Source organism: Pithys albifrons, chromosome Z (assembly GCF_047495875.1).
Source record: "Pithys albifrons albifrons isolate INPA30051 chromosome Z, PitAlb_v1, whole genome shotgun sequence".
NCBI classification, from domain to species: Eukaryota; Metazoa; Chordata; class Aves; order Passeriformes; family Thamnophilidae; genus Pithys; species Pithys albifrons.
In genome coordinates, this window is record NC_092497.1 from 28,497,532 (window position 1) to 28,521,086 (window position 23,555).

A 23,555-nucleotide genomic window follows, 5' to 3' on the forward strand; every position below is an offset into this window, starting at 1 on the left:
AGACTTTTGTTTTCTAAAGATAATAGTCTACATGACAATGATACTGGAGTATTTTTTATGCTTATGTTCTTTTCAAAGAGCCGATATTAATAGTCAAATAAATGTAATTAAAAAGACATGTTTTAAAAAATCATATTTAGAAAAAAAAAAGCATTACACTCCCCTTGTCATTGACACAGAGCTTGTTCTTGAGGGAAAATGATCACACTCAGACCATACAGATACTTTTATGAAGGGTGAAATGTTGGTGCTATTCAAATCAAAGATAGACCTACCAAGCTTTCACACAAAGCACGGGACATTAATTTTTTCCATTAAACTCTTCTAAGGCTCTAAAGAAGTCAAATTACAGACTGTCTCCCATAGTCCTCTACTTATGAAGTTCATTTTGCTCTAACTCCTACTTTCCTCATGCTGATATACAAACTGGAGGTCAAAAGGCTAAGCAGAGGATGATTCCTTATCACAATCTCTCATGCATTGGCAGTTTCCTTACTTGCTTTATCATATGGGTCTGCCATTGTTGCTCCCTGTTGCAGCCTTACTCAAAAGCTTCAAGGCTCACAGCACCATCAAAGTCATAATAGTCTGAAGATGTGGGTGCTTATTACACACTGCATGTCAGCATAGATATTTAAACCATCAGTGTTTAGGAGGAATAAATACTCATTCATCCTTGCTCATGGTGTGATTCTTGGGCCTGTCCTTGTGCAGCGCCAGTAGCTGGACTTCAATGATCCCTGTGGTCTCTTGCAATGCAGGTAATTCTATAATTCTATGATTTTATATTTCAGATTACAGTAAGAGCTGAAGGAACTGAAAAAGATGGCAACAAAGCATCTACATCTGGAGGAGAAAGATTAGTTTTGCCCTGAACTCTATGTATCTTGTGATAGTTCCTACTTTAAATATGAGGGTTGTCTTGAGTGTATACCATTCTAGTATAAAACACTTTAAAAATGTATTCTTACTGTATAGGCCAGGCACTGAAATTTCAAAGGCACGTCGTTATAGATTTTAAAATGAACAGCACCCCAAATGCCTGGATCACCCGAGTCCTTTCTGATTTGTTGCTTCTTTAGTTACAGGGTCTGGAAGTATCCACTCATGTAAGCAAGGCACTCAGAGTCATAACAGAATCCGAAAATCGGCCTAGACTTACAGCACCAACATGGAGATGACTGCTCCTGAGGGACAGATGGGGTGCTGTCTCATCTCACCATGAAATTGGTAAACACAAACATGGATCCGGCATGGAGGGGGGAGAAAAGGTAAAAAAGCACCTTTGGTGTGAGGTGACAGCAGATCCCTCCAAAGAGTCTTTTAATGGCTCATGCACAGTGTCTGCTGCAACGTGGAGCACTGTGGAGCAGGTGCAGGGCAGTCACCACCGAGGGCAGGTGGAGTTCCTCCTGGCAGAGCTCTGAAGCCAAGATGTTATCATTAGCCCCACGCAGCATGATTTCTCCATAACTCTTTCTGCAACTTACAAGAAGTTTAAATGTCCATGCATGATGTTATTAGCTGGCTTTAGGTTCGGTGGGTCAGTCTCGATAATAACTCAGTTACTCGGCAACGGTGGAAGAAGGCTCTGGCTGCCGTGAGAGACGGCTCCTGGTGCGGCGGGCAGCGCTAATTAACCGCAACGCAGCCTCAGGGAGGGGCCGGGGAATGGAGCAGGGATGGCACGGTTGGGCACCAACGGGGAGAGGAGAGGCTCAGCGCCCCGGACCGCCGCATCCCGCCGCATCTCGAGCGCGCCGCCGCCGGTCTCCCGGGAAACACCAATCAGAGCGATCTCCGGGAATAGGAGGCGGAGACCAACGGGCTGGATCCCGGCATCCCCTCCTCGGGGCCGCAGCCAGAGGCGGCGGGGGTGGCCTTCGGGGATCCGGGCCGGTGGCCTGGGCTTCGAACCAACAGGGGATAAGATTGAGGAGGTGTGTAAGGACGTGCGGCCTGGCAGGGCGGCCAGCGTCGTGGGGAGCCCGTGGGTCCACTACAGCGTCCTCCTTTGCCCGGAGAATTTCCCGACCACCCAGCCCCATGTACCACAAGCATGGATTAGCATTAGTTGTATGGAATTAGGGAGAAAATAGCTTTCTGAGCGTTAGGTTTAAAGACATGGACTGAAAACCACATTCCTTCTCCGCTGCATTAAATACAAATACTGTAAAATCAGGTTGGACAGCTTGGTGTGAGACTTGATCCTCATCCCTGTAGAATCAATGCTACAATTTCATCCATATCAGACTGATCCTGGCAGAGTTACACTAGCTTTACACCACACATTATGAAAGTATATGCATGCATGTATACATGTATGTTTATACACAAGTAAGAACTTCAGAGAGAACAAAACAGGTTATTGTTGACAGTCAACAGCAAAGTCAAAGGGTTCCTTTCTCCTTTCCCACTCCCAGGAAGGGCCATAAGAAATGTCATAATTTTTACCTCATGCACTTGCCATTTAGACTACAAATTTACTTGTCAAAATCTGACATTTTCTTACTTCTAAATTAAAATAATGGAGGATCTAAGGGTTTTTAATGTGCTTAGTCCAGGGTGAGTGATCTATGGAATTTAAATGGACTTATTCCATTATGTCTCTGTGGGACAGCTATGCACACACCCCTTCTTCTGGGGTAACCAATGGAAATCAGTAAGCAACTTTTCACATGACAAGGGTGGGATCTGGCCTAATAGCATGTTCTTGGTTTCTCCACAAAATGAAATATTTCACATTTATTTTAATTGAAACAAAAATACTGAATCGACCATATGCTTTCCATATTAATGACAACTTCAGGGAAGAGGAGGAGCGCACATGAATCTGCACATTCATACAAGCAAGCATTTTGCAGAGGTGAAGGTGATCCCCCCTCCAACAGCTGCTAGATTTTGTATGGCAGGCAGAGAACTGGTGAAGGCCTGGCTACTCTTTAAATCTCTACAGCACCTGCCTGTGCCACCCTGCTTCTGTTCTGGGCCCAGATGGCCCCAGCTGCCTGTCACTCACAAGTGGTTGAATGAAAAAGTCAGAAAAGACAATTTACTCAGCCACACCAGCAGTTTTATACCTGCACCATGCACCAACATTCCCAGTGTCCAAAGCTGCAGGTGATTGACCTGCTGGGAAAGGCAGCAGGTGGAGTGGATGAAGGAGTGCATTATTCTGCACAAGGGAAGTTACTCATTGTTTCAAGTTTTTGTGCTGAGAACTGTACAGTGCTTTATGAAATACGGGAAGAATCAAGTCACTTAGGTTTACATTCTAACAAAGCATACACAGCTAACTCCTTGCCATGCCTTTGAACTGTTTCTTAGTCTGCACTGTGCATTAATGCTAAGCAGAGGTCTGAACTGCACTCATAACAGAGTTATAAAGTAAGGGCAAAAAGTCAGTAGTTAAAAATTGAGAGAATTGGAAGCTTTCTTATGGTACCTGTGTCAACACTGAGATGCCCTGATGGATCACCTACAGCACCTGGAGAAGTACATTTTCCACTGCTTTGCCTGTCTTATTTCTGTTCAACATTCAGGAAGAAATTATCTGATAGACTCAGAAGAAGCAACCTGTGTGCTATGGAGCGCATTTACTAATATTTTATCAGTCCCAAGCTGAAGGTTTAAAATAGTTGCTGAATACAAGATAGTTTGCATGGTTTACTTTTCAAATTTCATAAGAAGCAGTCGGATTGCTTGAACTTCACAGGAAATTATTAATCAACTCTATGTGCTGAACTTATTTTAAGAAAATTAAAATGCTTATCTAGCTAAAAATAAGTTGTAAATCAACTCATTTTTTTTCCTTTCACCTTTTTTTGTTGTATTTTGTGCATTGTAGACCCTAGCAATGATATTAGTTCTAGTGTGGGAAAATATTATAATTGAGATCTGGTAAGTTATTTGCAGACTTCAAGTTTTTCTTTACACTGTGCTGACATTTAGTACAGCCCCGGTGAGGAAAACAATGCTGCCATTCATAGCTCTAGACGTAGATTTCAATCGACTTAAGCGGGCACAAAGAAACTTGGTCATTCACTGGTTACCCATATTGTGTTCTCAAATTTTCTCTCAGCAAAAGTATAATGACTCAGTATTGTACGGTTCCACAGACAAGGGCTCAGAACAAGTGACACTAGTTTTGTCTGACGGTGTGAGAAAGTCGTGAAGGGGTCTTTTCTTCCAGATGGTGTCAAATTCAGCTGCCTTTTTAACATTGGCCTTGCACAGCAATCTGCTGCTCCATTTTCACAAAGAATAAGCCCGGGTCCCTGTTAGTTAACACGCATACTCACGCAACCTGCAAGTACTCTCCAACTGTTTTACAATGCACTGGTATGCTAAATAAACTCAATCTGGTCTCTTCTCGTGCTAAAACTATATTTGAGAGAAGTGCTCCACTGATATTTAAACGTTTTGTTCTTGGTTTCGTTTGGTTTGTTGGGGTTTTTTATGCTGCGTAAAGCTTCTGTTTGTTTGTTTGTTGAATTTTTCATCTACAAGTTTCAATGGAATTCCACCTACGAGATAGGTAATCCTAGGAGAAGATACTTTTCCTAGTTATTTGGTGCATAAGCATCTTAAAGGATAAACTTGAGGGCCTGCTACCACATTTCTAAATGCTCTTTTTCCCCAAGTCAGAAGTTAGCTGTGCAGGAGAAAAGAAGCAGAGAAATGGGGTGCTTTACTCCTAAAGAAGTGGAGAAATAATAATAATAGTAATAATTGCCAGCCGTGTTAATTGATAGGTAGTCACTTAACATAATTAAGGTACAAAACAATTTAAGATGACAATGGCCAACACGAGATTATAGTGCTGCTATTTTCTATGGTGTTTTCCTTCACAAATTTACACTGGAGACCAAGACGCAAGCAACAGCTTAAGTGAGTTGACCCCATTCATACCTAAGTAAACAATGAGTTTCCCCAGAAAACAGCTTATCGCCTTAATTGAAGCTCTTTGAGAAAGAAAATCGGGCACTTTGTCATGTAAATGTTAATTGTAGTAGACAAGAACTTTAGGTAAATAGCACCCCTAGACAAGCAGTAAATGAGAGGCGTGCGGGCACTTGGCGGTGAAAGGCTGGTGGCACAAACACGGTTCCGATGTAAATAAACACGGCTCCCTTCTCTGTACGCTGCAGCAGTAAAACTTTGGCACGGGTAAAGCACCCAAACCGGAGGTTTAACCTCAATAACAGCCTGGCTCGGGTCCCGGCCGGAACTGCTGGCAGCTACTGGGCGGGATTCTGAGATCGAATCTGAGGTTATTTTAACAGCTACAGGGAGACTGGGGTAACTTTTGAGGCAAAATTCTTTGTTTTAGATAGATAGCACGTCTGTTGCTTCCAGGACACGCTGTCTGGCTCCCTATTCCATCCTTCTCACAGTGTGTGGCGTGAGGATAAATATTCCCACTATATGTCCCAAAACAATATTTGATATAAGCAGTTCAACAGCAAAGTAAAAATACAAAAGAAAATTAAATAACAATAAAAAGCGGCGCACGGAGGGTTAGCCTAAGACGGATGGAGACCGCTGAGCCCCTTTCCCTTATCTCTGATCTTGTTTTAATCTGCCGTGAAGAACGTTCCATTTCTAACACAGTATCATGTGCTAGCGTGCCTCTGGGAAGACGTTTAGGTCAAGTGCAGAGGAAATACGTTACCCTGAACAATTAATCCTCCTTGATTTCACTGCAAGAGACGCCTAAGCCCCAATAATTACAAAGATGAATACCACACGAAGTAATAGTTAAAAACGCAGGATTGTTTCTAAGACCGACACGGCTGTCCTCCCCTTCCTCCACCTGGACCAAAACCCCCATCCCACCCGCGCCTTCCGCGGGAGAATGGCGCAAGTTCCGCCCCGGCGTAGGTTCCGTCCTTTTTCGCGGAAGGCACGGGGAAAGGGGTGGAGGGGGAAGCAGGAGTCTCCTGCAGCCTCGTCCCCTCGCCCAGCACCTCTCGGATGGCCGCGGGTGGGAAGTGCTCTCACAAGTGCCGGCCGTGGGCTCTCCCCGCCCCGGCCCCGGCCCCCGCCGGGCTGTCACCGACTGCCGGGGCACGGCGCTGCCACTTGCCCCGAGCGTGGGAATGGGAGCGCCCAGCCGTTCACATCTCCTGCACGCCGTTTAACGGAATCAATTAGGCGAGACAGACCCTTCGCTTCTCCACCCCCGCACTACCCCCCTCTCCCTTCCCTCTCCCGTTTTTTTGTCAGGGCTATATACGTCCTAATTATTTCTGTATGGGATGCCAGAGCTGTTTCCTGGATAGATCTGATCATCCTTAAACAAAAAGAGAGGAGGCGCACACGTGGGTTTTGGAGTAAATGTCACTTTCATTTCCAATGCTAGGTGCAGAGCAAGGCACAGAACATTTTTTAACACTTTGACAGAGGGGAGGCGATCTCGTCTCCACCATGTCTTTCTGCTTCAGTAACTTTCTCAAGGAAACCCTCTCGCAACACAGAAGCATCTGTGCTCGCGTTTTGAAGAGAGGAATAAAAATCGGCCCTTACTTCCCCCCTCTCTCCCCCCCCCAATCTTTGTGCAGCTCCATCGGGTTCTCAGTAGATATAAATTGTTAAGCTTGCCTACAGTTCGGTGTAAACTTTTTCTGAAAGCCTGTTTTCATCCGATTTGATATTAACTCTGATGCTTTGTCTCAGATGCACATAGACAATTTTGGTTTGATTAGTTCTTTTTTGTTAGTTCGGTGTTTTTTTCCTGAGTTCAGTAGTCCACTCTGTATCATCAGAAACACCATTGTCATCATCACCAAGTATGACCTTAATTTTTAAGGCCATTTCATTGCCATGAATCACTTTGCAAAATGAAACTCAACATTAGCTTTCTAATAGAAAAAAAATCCAACATACATATCCTCTTAGCCTAGTTTAAGGTTGAGTGGTCTGGGTTTCTCTTCATTTATTTATTCAACTGCAATACTTGCACGTGCATTGTTCACCATCAGCACCATGTCCTCTTTGCAGCAGGTGGCTATCCGTTATGTGCCATCTGACAACTTCATATATTGGAATAAGTATGCCATTTAATGTCCTCCACTCCCACCTTCAGCTGTAAAAATGTTGGATTAGATAAGTGTAACTGACCCTTCTTGAATGTTACTGTCTCTCGCAGCAGTCTTTCATTTTCACACGCTGTACGATGATCTTGAAGGAGTTTTTACTTTCGGTTATCTAGCTTTATGAAGACCAAAACACTCATACAGCTAGATAACCAAAGATAACAACTCGCTTCCCTCAAAGCTTTTTTAATTTTTTTTAATTTTTGTAGTCCTTGCTGGAATTCAGATTCTTTCTGGCAAACAGGCATGTTGTTTCCTCCAAGAGCATTAGTACTACATTAAAATGTTCATCCTTTTATGCAAGTGTCTCTGTATGTATGTGCAGTTAATAACATCCAAGAGAGATCTGTTGCCTTCAAAGTTTATTCCAAACTTTTTCTTTCAGCCAGTGATTTCCAGCAGGGATAGCAAACAATTCGTCAGTTACTACCAGAAAGTAAAACCAGCTATTAAGATGCGTCAAACTGCCTTAAGAGAGAGGATCATCCATCTTTTTACAGGTCTCTATTTGCATTGTAAACTGCTTCTTTCTCACGAAAGACTCTTTAGCCTCTATAAAAAGGTAAAGCCATCGGAAATTTCCAGCACAGTGTAAGGAGGAAGAGGAAGGGAAAAAAAAAAAGAAAAAGAAAAAATCCATTTCAGTAGAAAGTGATGATTCGAGGATGCTGCTCCTGATCCCTTTAGAATATGCATGGCATAGAGCTCTTTGCGAAATGGTGGCAGCTTGATTGCAAATATCTTGCGTGCAATCTGTGTTTTAGAGGGGGAAGATCCTTGCTTTCTCGGGGCTCCTAGAGCTGAGCAGAAGACGCGGTCTTGCCGGCTGCTGCTGCCCCTGGTCTGAAAAAAGGAGAAAAGGGCCTTCATTGGAGGGCCGTCAGTGCCAAAATGCGGGCCAGCTCGGCAAGGTCAAAGGTCCTGGACCGCGGGAGACCAAGGTAATGATGATGTCATGAGAAACCTCAAGTACACATGGCTATTGGTATGCATGAGCGACCAGTGGCCGGCGCGGGGACCGAGTCTGGTCTTGCCTCCAGCATCGCCACCTCCGCTGCTCTGGCGCGAGGGATCCGCCCGCCGCCGTTCCCTTCCTCCTCCTGGGCAGAGTAGACCGCTCTAACATGCAGAGGCCGGGAGGGAGGACCCTCTCCCTCGGGGCGGGAAGCAGTCTGTCCGGCCCCGGGGAGCGCCTCTGCCTGCGCTTCTCTTGGGCAGCCCCCGCTGGTGCGCAGGGATGCCGCGGTGGGGACCGCGGCCTGGCGCTCGGAGGCCGGGAGCGGGGCTGTGCTACGCAGTGAGTCGATGTGTAATTACATTGACAATTTGTTCTGTCGTAGTGTGTCTGGGGAGGGTGGGGATGGGGGGGTTTGTGGGTTTGGGGTTTTTGTTTGTTTTGCGGGGGGGGGGATGTGTTTGGGTTTGGATTTCTTTTATTGTTTGATTGTGGCTTTTGATTTCTGTTTGGGATTTTTTTGGTAATTGTGTTTTGGGGAGGGAGGGGGCATTTGGGTTTTTGTTTTGTTCTGTTTGGGGTTTTTTTTTGGCTTCACATCTCTGTCGTGCTTCGCACCTATTGTGATTCACCGGTATTTACAGCGGGATGGTGATCCAAGGCGTTTTCCTCTGCCAGTCAGTGGGAGAAGCTGAGAGCAGCAGGCTCAGTGTATTCTGTAGCATCTATTTCATCTCTCCACCCTTCTTCCCTCCCCCACTCGCTCCCAGCTTCTGTGTGTCTCTGTGTCTGTGTTAGAATGCAACACAGGTGAACATTGCAGCAATATTTGTCTAAGGCCGTACATCATCTGGTGAAATGCCCTAATAAAAACGCTGATTTATCCTTTATTTTTATTAACCTCATATTTAGGATGAAGAAATGCATGCTGGTGTTACTCAGGGAACCGGTGAAGGCAAATCTTTCTAAACTGTTAGAATGCATTATGTGCAGTTTTAGGATTTAAGTCTGTCAGTTTCCCAACCGCATCCCCTAAAAAGAACATTACTCTTTGAATTATTTAACAATATAATTTGCATAGAATTTTTCTAATTCTGAAATGCAAATATTGAAGATCCCTCGAGTATACGTGACACAATGAACCTTCTCACTACCATATTTACTGCTGAAATTAATAAATGCACTTCAACAGCTCCTGTGTGCTGTGGTTGGTATAAGATACACACCAGAAAATTCAGCACAGACAGACTATGGACTTATCTGAACTCCTAAAGGAATATCAAATTAAAATTCATGCTATTACTCTTCTTCAAAGGTGCAAAATAAAACACAGCATATCATGCACTGTGGTCCTGTACAGTCATGGTCAATATGCCACACGCCTTTAAGTACATTTGTTTGTAAATTATCCTGCACTTATACACATTGCTGATTTTTAGGTTAAATTTTTAAAATGCTTGGAGTCAAACTGAAGTTGTTGTTGCTCTGTGTTCGCTACAGAGAATACATAAAGCATATCTGTGCTTGTGTGTACACAGGGGAGCCATATGCGCTTGTGTCAGTCTAGGAACATGTGTGTGTACATGTTTGTGCTAAAATATACCTACAGATGTATATAGTTACACTGTAAAATAACAACTAAGCAGCCCTTTTTTATTGTAATTAGAGAAGCATTAAAATGAGGAAACAACATCTTCTGTCAGACACTGCCCCAAATTAATACTGCCATGAAGAAGTAGCATATAGATATTGCTAATCTGTCAATCTGCTAAATTTCAAATCCAGCAGGAAGATTACTAATTTATTTGTGCTTTCAGATTTTAAGCCTTTGAAACTGAGCCTTTCTTTTTTGAATAGGTACTATATATCCTTGTATTGACTGCTTTTGTGACACCAGTGCTTTTTACCTGAGAGACAGAAGAGCTAACTGTGCCAGTGTTCTTAGTGGAAAATTCAGAGGCTCACACAAAGTAGTTAGAATACTTGTAATGATGCATTATGAGTTACTGAGCTTCTTTTTTACCTCTCAGGTTGTTCGGGTGCAACAGGGACAACTGAATCAGACATCACATACATCCAGGGGCACATGATCACTTTGATATTATGTAAAATTCTAATGAGCTTTTCAAAATTGGCAGATAGGCAGAAGGTTTTTTTTTTTAATGGCAGTAACTAGGGTGTGTTAGTATTGGAGATCATGCATATGTTGCACAGGACAGGCTTGTGAGCTTATGCATTAAATTCTTTCCATCTGAGGCATGAAAATTCAAGTTCTCGTGTATGTGTGTGTGCTTCTATGCTTACACAGGTGTATATGTAAATATAGATGTGTGTGTATATATATATATGTAATCCATATTAATGCAGATGTATACGTACTTGTTAGTGCATGCATGTCGCCAGATGTCACATGTCACCAAATTTACAATTAAATGTTAGGTATACTATTACAAATTGGTATTCTTCAAAGATGTAAGGTATACCTTTAAAATACCAAGCCCTGCTCTGACAACCACCTCACTTGCACGCTGACTTGAGAAGTAACTGCAGTACACACATTTTGCTGATTAATCATTGGAGACTCAGCACATTCAAAGGGCCAACAGGATGGCTATGATCTAGCTGTTCATTAGCCATATTACCAATTATAGACATCTAGTAAGACCTCAAAATCTTCAGTTGTCTGCTAAGTTTTTGCTTACTCTTAGTATCACAAAAATGTATGCATCAGTTGTAAAGCACATTTTTCAAGACTTCAGTGTTGCCATCATGTTGAAAGTTTAAGCAATGCACAATTCTGAAAATTCTCCTCAAAGCATCACCTGAATTGTGAAAAGCAGCTATTAACACAGCTTGCTCTCTTCTGGTTCACATAATTGTATAAAATGTATTTATTCCAAAGTCACTATAGAAATATCTGCCTATTGAAAGACCTGAAATACAAACACTGACTTCTTCCTCCTAGTTACCTAATAAATTCCCACTAATGGCCTGTAGATTAGTATGTGATTGCCATACTTGTTTGCTAATCTTTTTATCGGTCTCCAGATGGCTATGACTTAAAGAATAAATATCTTACATAGATGTCTTAAGAATAAACAGTCTCTCTTGACTTCAAAGAGGAATACTTATGATTCTCTAATTATTGCAATCAGACCCCCACCCTACTCCAGCTTCCCTACCTTCTGTGGGGAAGACATGCAGGAATCCTCCTTAAGCTGCTGTGAGATGAGTAAGAGAAATGTAGTGTTACATAAATTCCATTGTTACACTAAATTATGGCAGAATTCATGTTGAGTTAAGCCATCACAGCATGCCAGTACAGCCCAAGCCATCTTTCGCTGCAAAACAGCATCCCTTTCCTCCAAGCCAGGTAAGTCACTTGTCTGTCTTGCCTTCCAATAGAGGTGCCTCATCTTTTCTTTTGTGATCACTAGTGCATTTTACAGGCAACTGCAGACTATACTCCCATTATGTTGAATGTATAGTATGCATAGAGATATCTTATTATAAATCCAAATACTAAGTGAAAAAAGGCACTTTCAGTGTCTGAAAAATTCCACATATCTAACCTGCACACAGTCAGTGATTACACATGGAAACACTGTGTGCTGTAAAAGAACGTGTATTCATATGTGTAGGTATCATTGTCTGACTTTTATTAAACAAACTAGCAAACAAACAAATAAATTACCGTTTCTCGTCATGATTGTCATTACCTGTGGTCTGTCTGCATTGTCTAAATCTGAAAAATAGCCCCCGAAAAAGCAAAGGATCATAATTTAAACACTTTCAGTGTTTGATTCTTGTTCCAGAAATATATGTGAAAGGGTAAACCTATATGTACAGAAGGTGCTGAGTATACTAACTTTTGAGATTATTAGATTATTATTAGATTATTAGATAATCACTAAAACGTTTGACTTTAGATTAAATGGAGAAATAACTAGCCTCATTTCCTGCAGATGATCTAACATGACACAAAACAGGTATGAGTGATGTACTCCTGTATCTGCAGGAAATACGGTAATCCATATTTACAGGAAATAATATGAACAATATAATACATTTTTTAAATTGTACTATTATTTCTGGATAGTTACGCTTTAGAATAAAAGGCTAAAATATTCTTTGGGGCTGCTGAGTAGAAGTGACCCAAATTATACAGTCAGGTCTATGATTTGCATACTGTAAACTGCCAGTTACTTAATAAAGGATGGAGGCTCCACCTAGCCTTCAGTTCAAAACACGCAAAATATATTAAGCCAGCTGAATTCCCTAGCTCTTCCAGACTGATAGTGTCCTGAAACCGGAATTATTGAGAAGGCATGGTCTCTATTTACAGCCCTGTAAGCTTATCAAGGGTCGCGGGAGTAAATAACTACAACGGAAGTTGCTAGCTTTCGTTGAATTATGTCCTTTACAACAACCTCAGCTGGAAAAAAAATCTGCTGTTATTTCCCAGGGAACAACAGTGTTCTTGGATGTTACAATGAAGCAGTTTCATCCGTTCCACGGATGGATGTGTATCGGGGTTGTTGAAGATGCCACTTTTTTGGTGGAAGGTCTTAGAGGGGTGCAGGGGAGCACGGATGACCAGGGTGAGCGGCCGGGCCGCACTTCATCAGCCCTCACAGAACTCCTGCGAAGCTGCCCTCTCCCCGACATCCCTCTGCCAGGTAAGCTTCTAAGTTGAGCAGAGCCGTTTTGGCTGGCATGCATTTTGGAGAACCCGGGAGGTGACGGCTCCTTGTTCTGTGTGACCCACTACCTGTGAGATAGCGGATGGACTAACTGTTGTGAGCAATCCATTGCATTTTTACTAGCTGCAAAATATGCCTCCGACTTCTCTCTTTCCTTTTCCCTTTTTTTTTTCTCCCCATTCCCCTTGCCATCTTTTTTTGTTTGTTTGGTTGGTTGGTTTTTTGGGGGGCTGGGTTTTTGTTTGTTTGTTTGTTTCTATTTTGTTTTTGTTTGTTTATTTTATTTTGTTTTTAAATGCTCCACTACGTAAAGGCCACAGGAGTTTACTGCTATATTTCAGTCCTGTGCTTGCATAACTGCACGCCTTCAGAGGGCACTCAGACATTGCAGAAAAAAGCTCCCTGAGAAGCCGCAGCTCAGCGACTGCTGGCAATCTGCCGGATAATTAACACTTCCCGCAACTAAATACAACCCCACGACCAAAAGGTTTAGCATCAGACGCACAAAATCTGCTCACCAGCGTAAGCCGCTGTGTCCAGTCATAAACCCTGGCTTGTGAATCAAATGTCCCTCGCCGAGAACGAGAGAAAGTGGCCAGAGCTCCACCGGGCGCGACCCTCTCCGGCTACCCGGGCAGAAGAGGCCTCATCTCGAGCTCGCAGGAATCCGGGAAACCTCCATCTGCCCGAGTCTCAGCATTCTAAATTTTGCCGGCAATTCAGGACGCCGACACACACACACACAAACGCTGCGGTACTTACATTTCTTCGCCTTTATCAGGGACAGATGTGACCCCAGATCTACGGGGTGAACTGAGCCAACGGTGACAAAGATACCCACGGCCAAACCCACTCGGAGCAGAGAAAGCTCTTTCAAGTTTCCATAAATTCACTTCTTTCCCCTCGCCATTCCTATTTAAAAGTGCCACTTTAGCTCCATGGTGTTATTGTTGCTCCAACGACTCTAAAATAGTTAGAAATGTTCCATCCAGGAAAACGAGAGAGAAACGCAGAAAGTTGACTTTGCCATTATTTTTTTTCCTTTTCCTGCAATGCTTCTATGCCCCAGAGTAGAAAGTGAACTGTTGTATATGAGGCTCTGCAAGTTTTTTGGGGGGGTTGGCCAAGGTCTAGTCCAGCCCTCTCTGCTGAGAAGGACGTGCTCTGAAATTCAACCAATTTCCCCAACGCTTTTGTTGCTGATGAACTGAAGCTCTATTGTTCATCCATTGCCACGGTCTTTTTCAGTTCCTATTATAGGTTATGTGTTGCCAGAGATAATGAATTTGCACCAAAACCTCTCATAGTCCCATTTTGACAGATGGAACAAATTAGAAATGTTTAGTGTAAAGAAGTGCAGTGGCTACCTTTTTCTAGAGAAGAAGGGAAGCTCGCATTTCTTTGGAAACTTAAGGAAAAAATAAAGGTGAAGCAAAAGGTAGAGATTTCTAAGGTGTTTTCCTCCAGTTAGCTTCTGAACAACAGTTTCATCCGACTCTTGTTTTTGGAAGGCACTGACATTTTGTGCAACTTTTATCCAAACCAAGCAGCCTGTCAACAGCGGGGGGGGGGGGGGGGGGGGGGTGTTAGAAAAAAATAATGATGTTAACAAAAACTCTTTTCCCATCCTTGCTGTCATTAGAACTTGTAGCGTGACCTCTTGTCGCTGGAAGAAGGGTGTCCTAAAGTGCTGCCGGTTCCTTCTGTCTCCTCTCATCCATCTCTCAGGTTTTGGAAACAGCGTGAAAATGCCAGTAAAAGCTCCTGCTAGGTTTTAGGGCGCAGGGGGCGGATGAGGAGAAATTTGAGTGTGCGTCGGAATGGAAAATGTGTGGAGAGGAAGGGATGGAGGAAGGAGTGGAGATGTTGCAGGGTGAGGGGACGGCAGAATGTCTCGCCTCTGCCCCAGTCCCTACCTTACGCCGTATGATGTGTGACGGGAAGGGGCGGTGCCCTGGTGGTCCCCGCTCTGGGTCGGCTATACACGACGCCCCTCGTGGGCAGTTGTCTAGGACTGTAGGTATGTGTGAGGGGAGGGGGCTGTGGGGGGTTGGGGCGGGCAGGAGGAGGGGAGAAGCTCAAAAATTGATAAATATATGTATATGTACACTCTACAGACACATCTATGTGTTTGTTTATATGTATCTCTGTGTGTATGTGTATATGATGTCAGACGGGTGTCCCGTCCGGAGCGCGCGGCTCCAGGGAGTGGGGAGGCGTTCCGCTGTCCCCGGCCACGGATTTCCGCGGAGTGTTTCCGCGGGGAAATCCCCGCCGTAATCCCGGACAGCCGGGCATCCCTGCCGGCACAGTCCTCGGAGCCTCGACGGACAAAGAGAGCTCTGTGAGGACAGAATCGCCAGCTTTGAGCGAACCGAAGGAATTCAGCACAAGCCTCAGGCTGAGGGAAGAAAAAAAATAGAAGTCGGTACTGCTCCCCCGGTCAGAAACAGAATCGCGTTTCCGCTTCCTGGCGAGGACATTGAAGTTGAGATGCTTGAATGGAGAAACGATGAGTAAGTGTGCCAGCGTGCAGGCTTAGGAACGGCTGTGCCAAAGTCCACAGAGATGCTCTGGAACAAGTCATAGCAGGCTGACGAATTAATAACGTCAGCAGAAAAAAAGAGAAACTCGGGTCCTAACAGAGAACATCCCTCGCTTCTAAGCCGCCGGTTTTATCTCATCCTGCAGCCTGGCTGGCTGAAGTTCCCCGGGATCTGAAAGTTCTCTCAAATATCACGATACACCACAGAGTCGCCAAAAGGAGCGGTGGAACGAAAAGAGCACAAACCGCTCTCACCCGCCAGCTGCTACCACAGTTCCGCTCATCGAGTCCCCACTCACACCGTGTTTCCTCCCAATAGAATGAAGAGGGATAACTGCAAAACCGGGAGAACGGCTTGATCTTGTAGATTAGGTCGGCAGGGGCTGAGACTCGAGATGGAGGCTGCGGCCACCCCACTCCTCCGGCCGCCTGCCTGTCTCCCCTCCCTCCGTCTCTCCGAGCCCCGTACCCACGGCATGTTGCGAAGCAGCGCCCGGATGGATGCTGCGTCTCCACTGGCTCAACGCTCTGTGTCATTGCAATGTTTTGTGGAGGGAGGAAAAAAATTTTCTTATTATCTTTTAAATTGTCTGGAAATCTCTATTTCCCGCTCATCTCCTGATGAAAAGAAGCAACAGATAACACCTAACTAAAAAAAAGAGAAAAAAAGGCAGGACGGACTGAATAGGTGGTGCTGCGGGAAGGTGGGCTTTTTTAGAGGACGAGCGTTGGGGCAGACAGCACTGCTGCTGCTTCTGCCAGAGCTTATTTCTTAGGGCAGAGCCTTGCCGGGAGTCTGCGCGTCCGCGGATCATCTCAGCGGCTGCGCTCCCGCCCCGCGTTCCTCCATCTCCGCCTCACATTCAGGGTTTAGCGGTGAGGTCACGTCCATTGACGTCACCAGAAGGCACACTGCACGTCCGTCTGCATTTACATATACCAAGGAAATTAGGCCATAAAAAAGTAGGGAAATAAAAGATTATGCAAATCCCCGCGCTCGAAGAAGAGACTGCGGATTCTGGGAGCATTCGTCTCTATTTGAGAAGATCCTAATTAGCAGACCAAAAAACTGGGCCTCCCGTCTTCTTCTAAACATCATCATCATTATCAACAACAAAGCAAGCATCCATGAAATGAACTATCGGAGCCGGGCTGCGGAGCCGAGAACAGCCAGTCTGGGCGCGGGCGGCCACGGTGCGAAAGCAGGGCTCCACCGCTGCGCCATTCTCCTCTCCTCCTCCTGTTGGCTCCAGCGTCTGTGCTTTTAATACTGATGCATATGTAAAATGTATTTGCATAGTTTTTAATTTACTGAATGTTGCAGCCTATCGCTTTTCTTTTGCTCTCGTATTTCTACCTCTTTAAATACCTTCCCACTCCACCCTCCCTTCCCTAAGATTTTGGTGAGACTGCAGTGTATGTCTTTATATCTAGTTTCCTCCATGCTTCTGTTGGGATACGGTTACAGATTCTATACAGTTTTCAAATATTACAAATTAAGATGGGCAAGATGATTATTTGGCCTTAGAAGGAAGGAGGATCATATTGGACTGCTCAGCTATCACACTGCTTGATCGCAGCTGGAAGTGTGACTGCCTAATTAACTTTATATTAGTAAAAAACAAATTTTAAAAACCACCAAGACCCTCGCTCCTGCCTCGTTTTAAGGTATAGAGGGATACAGAAAATTCGTGGAGTGGGAACGGTTTAAATGGGTTTTTTTGATATCTCATTGCTGTCTTATGACTTATAAGTGAACTTATATCTGCATTGGTTTCAGGAATAATTCATTTCAAAATCTTGCCTTAAATGTGCAGAGCCAGGTACGGAGAGCTTTCTCCAAGAAAGACATTTTGTGTTTTCTGTTTTAGGTGCTGCATTATTAAATGTATTACGTCTTGTTTTAACGTATGTAGCTTTAAATTCACTGCATAATACGTTTATCGAAAAAACGATTTTTAGATGTTATTTTAAAATGTGCTCATAGCTTTACTCTTGCTTTATCCACAAATCCACAGGCCTTGAATTATATGACAAACACTGTTAGCATATCTTGATTTTCCTTAATCGATAATGATAGAAATAAAGCCTAGAAATAAGAGTAGTTTACATAGATTAAAACTAGAAGACTTGGTTTTATAGTCCAGTAACGTTATATTTTCAAACGAGAAACGTTATTCCCCTAAAGAAAACAAAATAAAACAAAACAAAACTCCACATGTGCATGCATAAATAGTTATTACACTATGAATTACTTACCCGCAGGATGTATCAGGCAGAAGTTAGCCTTCTCCAAAGACTGCCATGTACATTTTGTGTTTTTTTTTTTTTTAATAAAGAGTGGAGAGTTTGTGTTGCTCACTGCCTGTTTCACCACAAATATACTTTAGTTCTTTGTCTTTTCTTATGGTTTTTCCAGCGCTACCTCTTCCTTCAGTTTTGCGAGCCCTACGCTGACATGTCACCCAGTAAAATGTTGTGAGATGGCTACCTTTTATAAAGTAATACCACCTCAAAACGGAAATCATTAGGTTAGCTCTTACCTTACCATATATAGCAACAATTCATTAGGAAAGCATTATTTCTACATACTTTTATCAGTAGCGGACGCCGGGGACTCCCGGTTTGCGGACGCAACCTGGCCCCCCCTACCCTGCCGCCCCTTTTAATTAGCGCACATGCAGCTGTCACTCCCTTGTGGACCACACTAGCGTGTGCAGAAGACAGGAGGAGGTGAGACTGAGTCGGTCCGTCTTTCCGTCACCGCAGCACATCCCGCATTATTCCCTCACTCCTCTCCCTGCTTTCCCCGGTGTCTTACCCCGAGACTCGACGCAGCACCGATGGGACTGGGATGACCATCGCCTCGCTCCCCGAAGCACCCCCCGGGCCGGGATACCGGCGGTCCACCTCGCAGCATCCCTCCCCCCGACTCCCCTCCCCTCCTCGCGTTACTTCGCGGCCGTCCCGCAAATCACAACCCCGGTTTTTGAATGAGTCCCGGAGGTGGAGAGGTGGCAGCTCAACCCCTTCTCAGCTCTGCTTGCGCCTCTGCCTGTGCCACGAGCAGCGTGGGGAGAGCTGCGTGTCCTTCCCACCCCAAATACTTGCCACTTGAACATGAAGGGTTATGAGCAGTATATATCACCCCCGTCCCCCCATCCCGCACACGCGTTACCTAATACCGGTCTTTTACTGCTAAAAATACGGGTATGTATGTTTCACCTGCACGGATCATCCAAGGTGATCAAAATGCCGCCGAAGTAGGCGATTTCTTGGATTTTCGTCCAAGGATAGATAAACAAATGAATACGTAATAGCACCAATAGTACTCAGATTTGAGCTGGCCGCTTCACCCACGCAGATGAGACAGGGCGCCGGGTGGAACATAAACAAATGCATGAAATAGATGCATTTCCACATCTTATTCTCATTTCCCCTCCATTTTTCCAGCCAATGCTTCTAATATTTATCCTTCTCCAAACTCAAAATTCAGGATTTTACACTTAAATTTTTTTCCCTTGTCTGTTCATCTCTATCCTCTTACCATATATGCAAATAATCCGAGTTGCATGTAGTTATACAGGTGAAAATTATTTTTAAGAAAAGTGGAGGTGCAGGTACTGTGGGTAGAACGACCAGCAGATAACATTAGGTGAAGTTAAAAGAAATTTAGCCTATTTTCTTCAGTAGGGGAAAAAATTAATTTAGACTTTGTCTCTACACAAAACTTTAAAAAAAAATTTAATTCCTTACCTAAAAGCTTCCAGTGAGGATATGCCCTCATAGTAGACCTCCTTTGGAAAAAATAATAATAATAAAGAACCAATATCCCTTTTTTTCTAGTAAAGAACACCTCTCCTCGTTGGAGGTACAGAGTCAGAAACCAGGAGGAATGGCAGGAGAAGAGAGGGCGAAAACTGTGATACTTTCATCCATACTTCAAATAATCACTAAATGTTGAGGTTTCCAGAGGCTGAAGTACAGCAAACTCTTTGCTAGGGATGTTCTTGAGAGCATTCAGGACGCCAACTTCAGGTCCAGCCCAGGATGGCCGGCTAGAGCAGCCGAGTCACCGCACACGGCATGGTTTTGGCTTTAAGCGCCGGTTGAAGGGGCATGACCACCCCCGTTTTCGCGATGCCATTTCTGGTCTTATATTTTCGTAGCCATTTTATACCAGGCGAAAAATAACTCATCGTGAAGACAAGGTTTGAAATGCTTGGTTATTTCACTGTTTTCAATAAATATGGTCTCGTGGAAAGAATTGAACATGCTGCTTTTTTTTTCTTTTTTATTCTCTTCGGTGAGACTTTGTTTATTTCATTGGTTTGCTGTGTTTTGCTTTTAAGTTCAGTCTGCAGGTGTGGAGTTTATGTTTATGTTGTGCCCTCCCCACGCCACCCTGTTTGCAACCCCCCGGCAGAACGGATTCCTCTCCTGAGGGAAAAACGGCGGGAAGGAGGCGAAAGAAACACCTAGTTCCTCCGTGGGACCTTTCCCCACCCGATGTCACCAGGTGCCTGGTCCGGATGCCCCGGAGGGCGCCGGCATCCGCCCGCATCGTGCGAGGCCCCTGTCCCGGCAGCGGTGGAACAGCGTCACCTGCCGGTGCCTGCAGGAAGAGGGGAGGGACCCCGCACCGAGCGCGGTCCCCGCTGTCTCACGGCTCCTCCCAGTGTTTTCCAAATACCACACCTCGCCGCCACATCTGGGCTCTGCTCCACCAAAACTAACTAACTAACTAACTAACTAACTAACTAACTAACTAACTAACTAACTAACTAACTATCCCCAAAAAAATCCAACAAAAAATATAAAATAATAATAATTAAAAAGAAGACACATACAGAGAGAAAGAGAGACCTAGCGGGCATAATGATGATATGTGCAAGTGGAGCATCCTTTGGGTGACATGCAGCACCCTCAGCCCTCCGTTCCATCTGAACTTCTCGCCCTCGTTCCCAGCTAGGGGTGTGTGAGTGTGTGTGTGTGTGTGTGTGTGTGTGTGCATTTGCCTCTCGCCTTACTGCCCACGAGCTTTGCATGTTAAATAGCCGGCATCAAAATACGGTCTTCGGCTGTGGGTGCTTCTTTGAAGAGAAGCCGGGCTTTCGGAACGCAAGGGGAGGAGAGGGGAGTCTGCGATATCCCAGGGAACAGTAATATTTGAATATTCCTGCCTGCATAATGCCTCCTCGTTATTGAATTTGCACGAGTGCTGCGTGGAAAACCTTTCTCTTGGAAGCACTTGCTAGCTGATCACAGGACGCTTTTACCTTCCCGCGATTCTCCCTTTCTCTTTTTAATAAAAGTAATGAAAACCAAAGGTTTTGGAAATGCAGTTTTTACGTGCGGGAATGGCCGTGAAGAGTTCTCATCGTGCTAGGCGTGGTAGGAGGAAGACGGACTCCCGAGAATTTGAAGGTTACGTTTGACTGGATTAACGGCACCTGATTTTTTGTGTTTATAATTTTGTTAGTTCATTAGCCGAACTTCCTCCAAGTCAGTGTGCTTCGATAATAGGTTTTCGAGACCTCCTTCTAGGAATTTTTCGTTGTCTCGTATCGCAACAGGCTGCGAGCGGATAGGAGCATAACCCGGCTGTCTCTGAAGAGGACGTTTCTTCTGCACCTTAAGGAGATTAATTTTTCTCCTCTAACGGCGTTCTCCAAGAACGTGATGGGGGCTTTTTTTCAATGAGAAAAGGCTGGGGGCGCACGGCCATCAAATATTTAAATTTAAAAGCAGCGTCGTTGCAAAAACATGCGTGACATGCCTGCCTCTCGAGTGTTTTTGCTGCCATGCTGCACGTACCGACGCGTGTCGGCGATGCACAGGGAGGCAAACACACAAAACTCGGCGGCATATCCCAGGCAGTAAAACCCGAGTGTCCTTCCCTCAACAGGATAACAATTTGGAAGGATCCTTCTTAGCAAAAGTGTCTCAGCCCAAGGACAGAGTAGATTATCTGACAGCCCATTTCGGTATGGGCGGTGGAAAAACAAGGATTAAAAGCAACTATAGAACCTCGACGGGCTGCAAAGATTCTCGGGGAGGAGAAGCGGCGGCGGCCTTTGTCCCTCTGTTGTTCTGGGAAGGATGTTGTCATGTTGTCCTTCTGTTCTAGGACAGAAGGTCGAGGATTATTTTGACACTCATTATTGCCTTGGACAGCATGTTGCCGTTCCCGTCCCACTCCCCGGCTGGCAGCATCCCATCTCCCCGCTGCGCCGCGCCCTGCAGACGGACGGACTGACGGACAAACGGACGACGCTGCTGATGCCAGTTCCTACGCTGCCGGCGCAGCCACCCCCTGAGCCGGGACCGCAGCACCCTCACTGAAACATCACCCTATTGATACTCGTAGACTCGTTGACAAAATGTTCCAGAGCTTTCCCAGCGCGTTCACCCCTCTAGGTATTGGGGAGGGCTTGTAGGGTAACCCACCCTTCTTCGGGTATTCGAGCGGGGCAGGCACGCAGAGTCCTTTACCCTGTCAGACCCCTCCAGCTCCAGTTTTCTTCTCCATCTTTTCGGTGGCAAGAAGGGACTCAAGAAACGGAGCTAAGGCTGCACGGGAATACCATCCGCCGTCACGTTTAGCCATCACACTGCGGGACCTGAGGAGGGCTGGCGGGGGAGCGCGGTTTTAGAACAGGATGAAGGGCCGTCATCCCATCTAGCCCTACCCTTACGGGACCTCAGATCCCCCTTCTTTCACATCCGCAAAAGGATGCTGAGAGAGAGAAGACAGACCTGTACTTTGTCCCTTCGCACAGGCTGTGCCCCATGCCTTTTCCAGTACAGACCGTGACACTCCAGTCACTGAAATGTGCCTCATCACCTTGTCCCCATCCCACTGATTTTCCCTAACCCGTTAATTTTTATTTCATCGCGAGGGGCATTCGCTACACCTGTCCCTACTTTCTAAAATCCCATGCCGATGCGGGGGGATGCTCAAGCTGCAGGCGGCGCCGTGCGGATACCCCACGGACCCCCGAGCGTCTGTGTGTTTAACAAGCTCATGGGAGAATACATATCAGCTGATCAGGTTTGAAATCCAATAGCTTCCCCCCACGTGAATAAGATTTGCCACTGATGGTAAGAAAGTAGGGGCATGGGGGTGTTAAAGACAAAAGAGGGTGTCGAAGGGATCCCCCTCTCGGCAGGGACGCCTTCCCAGCCAGCCCCCTTACTTCCACTCGGCCCAAACCCCAACTTATAAGCTACCTCTTTATTTCACGAGGCCTAGAAATGAAGGCCGGAGAGGGGAAGGGAGCACAAGGGGATTCCCGGTCTCGCCCCCAACCACGGTCATGCTTCTCCCGCCTCGTGGTGAGACGGCGCGGCCGGAGTGCACAGAGCTCTCCCAAGCTTCCCCTAGGTCCCTCTCCGGATACCCTCATTCCGTTACTCACCGCGTTCCCTTCCTTTCCACGTTCCGTAGCCGCTCGCCGGGGCATCGTCATCCGCAGGAGGCCCGGGAGAGGCTTCTCCATCCCCGCTCGGATGGGCGGGAAGAAGGGAAAAGGCGGCAGAGTGGCGAGGGTGGAGGTTGCTGATGGAGGGAGGGGGGCGGCCAGGGGTGCTGCCCCACATCGGACTGCGACGTGGCTCCCTCCCCCCCTTCACCCCGGTATTTCCCACCCACTTACCTCCCCCGCTCCCGCGCCAAGGCAGACAGCCGTAGCGGTCGTGAACACGTCTTTCAAGGGGGCCCTCCTCCAGGGTCCCGGCCAGGCAGGGCGAGGAGTCGGGGCTCAGCCTGTGGGGCCCAGGGCTGCTCGAGTCTGGGGCTGCTCGCGTCCTTCGACGAGTGAGGCTGTCGGGTCTCGGGTGCGCTAGCAGCCGGGGAGGGCACGGCCCTTCCCGCTCCAGGCATCGCCCCCTCGGCCCCGCCGCCTCTGATCGTTGTTAACATTACTTTTCCTACTGATGCTGACTGTTAATATAAGAGGCCTCTGCAAACGGAGGCGGGAGTGGGATTGGAGACTACAGAGTGTAAGGGGAAGAGTCTTCTCGGGGAACGTGGGGTATGCCGGCGGGCAGCCCCCCAGAGGGGCAGTGGGCCTGGGCAGAAGGTGGCTCTGCATGGCTGCTGAAGCTCCGGCGCTACCCGAGGGTTACCAGCGCACCACACTGGTATCCGAGGGACAAGGGGCAAGGAGTCTCACCTCGAATTCTCTCGAAACTTACACTGATACAGATATACAGATTGCCCCACTTATTCCTTGGCCGGACTTTTATTTGGA

General features: G+C 45.9%; 1 protein-coding gene across 11 annotated transcripts in view; it reads right to left on the reverse strand.

The window, feature by feature from the left end:
• LOC139685103 (uncharacterized) overlaps positions 1–22,915 on the reverse strand; it is a 140,935-nt gene extending 118,020 nt beyond the window's left edge. For 3 of the 11 annotated variants that reach the window (XR_011700030.1, XM_071581709.1, XM_071581701.1), the window contains exon 1: positions 13,518–14,310. The gene's annotated coding sequence lies outside the window, so the exon portion shown is untranslated. Of the gene's footprint in view, positions 1–13,273; positions 14,311–17,892; positions 18,212–19,056; positions 21,934–22,721 lie in introns of those variants that run through there. The other 8 variants (XM_071581711.1, XM_071581706.1, XM_071581703.1 and 5 more) reach the window with 6 other exon arrangements.
• Positions 22,916–23,555: the final 640 nt, after the last annotated feature.